The sequence below is a fragment of the Cnephaeus nilssonii genome, assembly GCF_951640355.1.
Source record: "Cnephaeus nilssonii genome assembly, chromosome: 6".
NCBI lineage: Eukaryota > Metazoa > Chordata > Mammalia > Chiroptera > Vespertilionidae > Cnephaeus > Cnephaeus nilssonii.
Genome location: NC_137077.1, coordinates 61,450,061 through 61,458,752, shown reverse-complemented (window position 1 = coordinate 61,458,752; position 8,692 = coordinate 61,450,061).

The following is an 8,692-nucleotide window of genomic DNA, read 5'->3' as shown; positions in this document are numbered from 1 at the left end:
CGGTGGTAGTTGTTACCTCCTGGGTGGTCCTGAGGGTTAAATAAGAAAGCACAAGTGAGACACCTTCAGTGCCTACCTAGCACACGGTAGCTCACTGCAAATGGTGGTCGTTTTGTTGTTACACATCCTCTTAACTCTCTCCTTCTCTCACATGCTCTACTTTCAGCTTCTGGTAAGATGTGCTTAGCAGTAGAAGCCCCATAATATGTATTTTGTTGTAGGTTAACATGCGTTGAGACCTGCTATCAGGAATGAAAACTTGGTGCCCTTGCCCAGCAGATGCTTTGTCCAGTGTTTGCTTTGTTTCTGATGGAAGTATTGCTGCCTTTAAGAGGACCAGGACTTCTGAGTTCTCACAGTAATCCCTCCTCCTTGCTGTTTCATACCCTGCTCTACAGCTTTACTGATCTCTCCAGTGGACTCAGGTCTGTCACTGCCAGGGCATCTGCGCTTCCACCGGCTGTTCCCTTAAGAATATATTAAGAGTCTCTCTTTTTTGGTATTTGTTTATTAGGGTAAAATATACATAAAATAAAATTTACCATTTTAACCATTGTTAAGGGTACAATTCAGTGGCATTAAGAGCATTCACAATGTTGTGCAACTAGCACCACTACATTTCCAACTTTTTCACCATCTCAAACAGAAACTGTGCACCCATTAAAAAATAACTCCCCATTCCCAGCTCCCCCAGCCTCAGGTAACCTTTATTCTACGTTCTGTCTCTATGAATTTGCCTATTGTAAGTATACTTCTCAAGGGTGGAATCACACAATATTTGCCCTTTTGTGTCTGGCCTCTTTTCCTGAACATGTCTTCCAGGTTCATCCATGTTGTAGCAGGTGTCAGAACATCATTTATTTTTGCTGTTGTTGTTGTCAATCCTCACCAGAGGATATATTTTTCCATTGATTTATTTTATTTTATATTTTAAAATATATTTTTATTGATTTCAGAGAGGAAGGGAGAGGTAGAGAGGTAGAAACATCAACGATGAGAGAGAACCATTGACCTGCTTCCTCCAGCATGCCCCACACTGGGGATCAAGCCTGCAACTGGGCATGTGTCCTGACCAGGAATCAAACCATGAACTCCTGGTTCATAGGTTGACACTCAACTATTGAGCCATGACTGCCGGGCTTCCACTGATTTTTAGACAGAATGGAAGAGAGAGACACATCAATTGGTTGCCTCCTGCACGGGTCCCGACCAAGATCAGGGTCAAGCTTGCAAGTGAGGTATGTGCCCTTGACTGGAATCAAACCTGAGACCCTTCAGTCCTAAGACCAATGCTCCAACTACTGAGCAAAACTGACTAGGACAGAATGTCACTCATTTTAATGGATGGCTGAATAATATTGTACAGTACAGATAGATCACATTTTGTTTATGTATCGATGGACAGTTTGGGTTGTTCTGCTGAGAATATCTTGAGGCCCAGGGTGCTGGCTCATCCAAGTTCTCCATTCTTAGACAACCTTCCCATCTTGAAACTCTTTATCTGTCTCAAACTCACATACTGAATGAGGAAAATATTGGGGAATGTGGGGTGGGGGTGAGGAAGGAGCAGAGGAAGAGTTCATTCACAGAGTATGTAAATGATAGTGATAGACTTATATTCTTTTTGCAAAAAAATGTATGATTTAAAAAAATACTCTTATACAATTATAATCAGAATGTAGGCTTTGCATTTTTTGGAAGCTGTTTTCTTATGTTTTTTCAATATTTTTCGACTGCTACAAATAGTTATTTTCGTTTGGAAAGTTATTGGTAGGAGATACAGAGAACCCTTCAATGCTATGTTTATGCTGGCTTATGGCCTCTATTATTTGGTTTGGTGATTTAACTTCTGAATTCGGGGGGCTGTATAGCTCATATCTTTGGCACTGCGTTTTAAGTTTTGCCAGGGAGACCATTCTATGCTTTGGTATATCCAGATAAAAAACATATATTTCTTGAAGGATGTGATGCATATTTGGCACTCCTTTAAACGTTTCCTTTTATTTTTGGTTTCTCTCAGCAATATCCAACACAATATCACAGATAGGCTTGCTATAGTTTACCATTTAACAAATTGGCTAGTCTATTGATTCCAGCTTTCCAAAGTGCCTGCTTTTTTCTTTTTCTGGACACTACAGTATTTGAAATATTCATCTTCCCTTGTGACCACAGACATTCTAATTAGGATACATTCACTACTGACCATGAGCTATAGTACAAACGATCGGTTTCTATTAGCCCTGCAGATAGAAGCAAACATCAGGGGCAGAGGAGGAAGTTTTTTTCTTGCCAAATTTTAGCTTTTGCTGTGGGCCTGTGCTAGTTTGCACCGCTGGTTTATGTAGTAAATTATTTTAGTATTTATTATACTACTAGAGGCCCGGTGCATGAAATTCGTGCACTCACGGGTCATCCCTCAGCCCGGCCTGGGCCCTCTTGCAGTCCGGGAGCCCTGGGAGGATGTCTGACATTCTTAGCACTGCTGCAGAGGTGGGAGAGGCTCTCGCCACCGCTGCTGCCCTTGCCATCCGTGAGCCCAGCTCATGGCTTCTGGCTGACCGGCACTCCTCCTGTGGGAGTGCACTGACCACCAGGGCTCAGCTCCTGCATTGAGCGTCTGCCCCCTGGTGGTCAGTGTGCATCATAGCGACTGGTTGTTCCACCGTTTGGTTGATTTGCATATTAGGCTTTTATTATATAGGATCTTGACTCCCGAAGTTTCACCAAGGACAAATGTGATCTTCATATTATATTGTATTTTATTTCACAGGTTTGTTTCATAACCTCAGTAGTTATTTATATTTGCAATTCTGTTTGCAATAAAATGCTTGCGTTAGGATTGGCTGAACTCCAGGAACTGATAATGTTATTCTTCAAGAGAGTGATAAAACTTGTGACAATATCACAGCACTTGGAGAGCCTTGGATGCATCCTAACTACCCAAGTGGGGAAACTCTTAGTTCCTTATAGAGTTAAATTAAGGTCAGACCTGGTTTCCGACACGAAGTTCAGATGTATTGGCAGATCCCCATGCCTGCATTTATTATACTGTAATTTGGGGCTTAAAGAGTTATATCCAGTCCATCCCCAACATCTGGATAGTGTTTATAACGATCACATTTGATCCTAATGTAATTTTGTTGGGGAATTCACTAGAATTCCTCTGTTGGCTACATTACAACTGAACATGAGATCTGCTAAAATATTACCCAAAACTAGGGAATATCCATAGAGAATACAAACATAGATAGATTTTGTCTCCCCACCCGCCCCCTTGCCACTAACACATCATGTTCATCTATCCGGGCTTTCTTGTCTCCATTGATAAAAATGGGGACGACGCTTACCCAGCGGCCAGCACTTGTCAGGGGTTTGGAACCTTGAGATGCAGAGCAGGCACAGACATCTTTCAGGGGTGATTAGTGCGCACGTGCAGCCACAGCGGCGTGTCACAGACTCAACAGATACGGATGACATGAGCGCCGCGGAGACTTGTCCTTTCATTTTCAGTTTGATTTAGATGCTGTTCCTTAGGGTTAGGAAAACATCACTGGGGAAGCAGAGCCAAAGGTTAAAACCACCCTCCCCCCTCCCTACCAATGGAAGCCCCAAATGAATCAAGTTGAACCTTTTAAGGGCCATTCAAGGGAGCCTTTAATTATGTGAGGTGGACGAGGGGGAGGGCGCGTGGGAAGTTCAGAGTTGGAGGACCTCCCAGTCCTGCCAGCAGGAAGGTTATTAGCGTGTTTCATGTAACTGGTGCATAGCTACGTGCCATTCCCGTAAAAATAATTTCAACCTTCCAAAAGAGACAGATGGGAAAAGAAAAAGACAGAGAGAGGAGGACAGAGACTGAATCAGTCTTTAGAGAGGGAAAATTATTTCATTAAATCTAAACAGCATATGCTTTTCTGATGTATAGCATATGCAAGTCTATGCAAATTATTTAATAGCAGTGCACTCAGAGTAATTTCCATTTCCTCCCTGGCTTGTGACGGGAATATTCCGTTTAATCAGATTAGATGACATCCTCTACAAACTTTTGGGGGGTTTCAATTTAATTCACCATGCTAAGTAGTTAGGGTAATTTGAAATAAAGCAATCAGTGGGCTGAAAAGAATGAGGCCAAACCTCATTTCTGTCTTTGAGATGAGGAACTGGCCGGCTGTGCAAGCCCCTCAGGACTTCTGACCCCTCCTCTCTGCTCCCTGCTCCCCAGCACCCAAGACCTCAGCAGCGTTTCCAGTGGCCAGTTGCCTTGTCCTGATGGCATCTAAGCAGATCTGTTTCCCATCCTCCGAGCTTGCCTGCAATGCTGCATTCCATTCAACCTCCCGGAGTGTCACAATTTATGGTGCTGCCTCAAGCAATGATGGGAAGATGAATTCACACTCGTTAAGCTCTCTTTCACCTGGGAGGTCATGGACCCCTGAAAGGGGGTCTTCGAAATGGTCTGAATGGGTCTTTGAAATGGTAGGAGGGGGCCTTGCAGCTATTCCATTCTAGAGGTTCTGGGGGAAGGAAGGGAGCAACCTTCAGGCCATTACCACGGGTGGGCCAGGAAAGTCCCTGCAGGAAAGAATTCATGAGGGACACACACCAGAAAGTGACAGCGGTGCCTGCGCTGCGGGTGGTGCTAGGCCTTGGCGAAGCTGTGATGCTTGTTTGGGGAGCATTGCTCCCAGTTGTGTGAGCCTCGTGCTGCACAATTCCAGGGGTGCCATTGTGTTGTAGTCCCGGGAGAATCTGTACAGCCGATACCTACAATTTTCCAGCAGGTGGCAGTAGAGGGTCTCGAGGAGAGTGTGACTGCTAAAATCACTTCAAGTTGCAATTTGGACAGGAGACTACTTGGCCCCCCCTTTCAATGTCCTCTGTTTTATGGGTGGTGGTGTTTAGGGAAGGGAAAGATTTTAATTGCTTAAACTAATTCCCTGCAAAGTGTTAGCAGATGAGGTTTAAATATCATTTATACTAAGGCTGCTATGGATTTACTAGCCACCTAGATATAAAAGAGAGAAATTTAATGGTGAAATTTCATGTCTTAAGACAAGTAGTAAAACTTTCTCTCCCCCCTCCCCCTTTTTTTTTCTCTCTTTAAACCCACGATCCCCCAAGGCAATGCCTCAACCAGGATGGTGGTTTTGAAGCATGAGGTTTGTTCCCTGGGGCATGGGGAGGGGTTTCTTATCAAAAGTTTGTTTGCAACCTTTCGGTAAGAATGGAAAAGAACGAGCTGTAATCAATGAACTGTTTAAAAATCATTAAGGACCTCACATAACCAACACAGGCCCTTCCTGCACGCAGGGAGGAAACCGGGCTGCGGTTTTCTGCTCGCTTCCGGCGTTTCCATTCATTGTCCTCGATCCAGGAGGAACACACTGAAGGCAGTTACCCTTTCTCCCACTTCCCACGGAAGAGGACGAATGTTCAGGAAAATCAGGCGACCCAGAGAAAGTCTCTCAGTTAACAAGTGAGTCCAAATCCTAACCTGCCTGACCCCAAAGCCCAGTAGGGTGTTCTACCACGTGACCATTAAAAATGGAGTGGAAGGAGACTTCTTTCTTCTTTTGCTTTTTTGTGGACTAGATAAAACATATTCGTGACCAATTCAAAAACACAGTCACAAATAGGTGTCTGTCCTTCCGGGCCTCCGTCCCACCTCGCCACACTCCCACAGGCCGCCGTCGTCAACGTTTGCTGTGTATTCTTTCAGGAATAGTTTGTGCTTTCATAAATGTATACGTGTATATCCTTTTTCCCTCTCATGTAAGTGATAGTACACCACACACACCGCTGCGTCTTTTTTCACTTAATAATGTATTGGAGATGAGCTAAATAATCCCTTTTAACAGCTGCAGGTTGGGAATACTTTCAGTTGTATGTATGTACCATAATTTTATTTAGCTGAAATCGATTTACTTAAGTGCTATGCTTATTTAACTGAGATTGAGGAACCTAACAGAGATTATTATATTGTCAAATATCTATATTTCTGTCAATGTAGCCAGCCTTAAAACTGGAATGAGCATACAGCCTCCCAGAATGACTGAAGAGCAGGTACATTTTTTAAGAAAGTTGTCTTGTGTTTTAAAAATATATTAGCCCTAGTCGGTTTGGCTCAGTGGATAGAGTGTCGGCCTGTGAACTGAAAGGTCCCAGGTTTGATTCCGGTCAAGGGCACATGCCCAGATTGGCTCGATCCCCAGTGGGGGACTTGCAGGAGGCAGCTGATCCATGATTCTCTCTCGTCATGGATGTTTCTATCTCTCACTCCCTCTTCCTTCCTCTCTGAAATGAATAAAAATATATTAAAATATATATTATCACCTCTAACGTGTACCTACACACACACACCCCATTTTTATGAAAGGTTACTAAAAAAAGAGACAAACGTCTAAAGATACTCAAGAAAAATTAGCAATACAGGATCCTTCTGCCTCTTTTGCAGTGATTGGACAATGAAACATGGTCTGTGGTCTGTCTAGACCTCAAGTCTTTTTCTTTAAAGTAGGATAGATCAACCTTCCAGGAGAGAAACAGAAGGAAATAATAACAAAAGAAGGAATTCTGTAATCTCTAAAGATAAAGAAGGAAATTCCTTTCTAATCCAGTAAACGTCAATCTCTTTGGATAGAAGGAATTCTTTCGAACTTGATGTGAATACTGGTCTGCTTTCTATGTTGACACCTTATTAAGATAAATTCGAACTTTAAAACTGTTCCGAATTCCCTCAAAGGTGGAATTTATATCCTGTTAACTTGGAATGCTCCCTAGAAGTTCCAGGGAGCTTGTTGAGAGAGAGAGAGAGAGAGAGAGAGAACACATAATAGTTATTTTCCCAATATCCACCCACATTTAAGGTCAGTCCCTGTCTAGGAATTTCTAGGGTTTCACTGGAACATCTGTGATGATGAGACTTTCAAATATTCCACATAGTTTCATTTTCCATCTATTAGTTTAGATTTTTCTATTCAAATGGCAAGTCTATTAAGTATTAATATCTATCCAATATTTCCAGTACGGTACTTTTATTTCACATTTGTGCTACTAATGGAGTTGTGACCTATTTGTAGACCCCCTCCCAATCGATTGCAAGCAGCTGTTTGGTCTGGAAGTCCAGGGACGTGGAGGCTGGTGTTCTGCAGCACCACCGTCCTCCTGCTCCTCCCCACATCGCGCAGTAAGTTTCACCACCTCCCACTCACCTTCTCCCTCACCGAAGGGCTGTGCTACAAGCTTCTGGGAAGGTGCGGGCCTCTTGCATTTGCTGGTTGCAAAGGACCTCAGAAGTAATGAGGCTGAAGCATAGGGGCAGCGAGGAAGACCCTTTATAGCAAAGAATCTAATTCAAGGACACATGCGGCACTCCATTGTTTGTCTCTAGTCTCTTTATTCTGGAGCAGGTCCTCAGTCCTTTTATGACCTTGACATTTTTGAAGATTATACACCTGTCATTCTGTAGGCTGTCCTTCAGTTTGTGGTTTTCTGACATTGTCTTATGATTAGACCCTGATGCATCTTGGGCTGAGATAACATGGATGCTGTGTTCTTTTCATTGCATTTTATTGAGAGACAAATTGCTTGTGGTGTCTACTTGTCTTGCTACTAGTGGTATTAACTTTGACCTCTTAGTTAAGATTGTGGTATCTGCCTTGTTTCTCTACTGTAAAGTTATTTTTCCCTTTGTTATTAATGAATATTTTGTGGGGAGATACTTTTAGACTGTATAAAGTCTCATTCCTCACTCCCCTTTCACTCACTAAGTTTGGCATCCATTGATGTTTCTTTCAAGAATTAGTTATTACTAGAATGGTGGCTACTATGGTGGCTTTCTAATTCCATCATGGTTTTGTTTTTTTTCTGTGTTTATTGGCTGGCTTCCTACTTTAAGAATGAGATTTCTCTTCTTTTCATTCATTCATATCAGTGTGGACTTAAGAATTCCTCCTTATCAAATAAATTATAACCCATTACTGTTATTATTTATTTTGATTCTCAAATTGTTTCAGATTTGGTCAGTGGGAACTCCTTCAAATTGGCTTTGAATCCACGCCCCCTAGATCTGTAGTTTCTTTTATTAAAACTCTATTTACAAGGCATAGGTTAAGCACTCAGGCTTTGAAATCACCAAAATCTTGGTTAAAATCCTGGCTTTGTCTTATCTTAGTTGACTGATATTGGTCAAGTTGTGTGCCTTGCTGTGCCTCATTTACTTATTCGTAAAGTGGGATTAGGATTTATTTTATAGGTCGTAAGAATTATAGGAGATAATGTGCTGTATTTAAGAGATGTGACGCGTGCTTAGTATGCAATAAATGGTAGCTATTTTAAATAATTACGAGCCACACTATTCTCACCTTTAAACTTTAAAAAAAGTTTATTGAGTTTGAGAGAGAGGGAGAGAGAGAAAGAGAGAGAGAGAGAGAGAGAGAGATTTGTTGTTCTACTTATTTATACATTCATTGGCTGATTCTTGTATGTGCCCTGACCAGGGATCAAACCCACAACCTTGGCATATATGGATGACACTCTAATCAACCGAGCTCCTGGGCCACAGCCTATTCTCATCTTTTAAAAAATATTTATTTTTTAAAATATATTTTTATTGATTTCAAAGAGGAAGGGAGAGGGAGAGAGAGAGATAAGAAACATCAATGATGAGAGAGAATCACTGGTCAGCTGCCTTTCT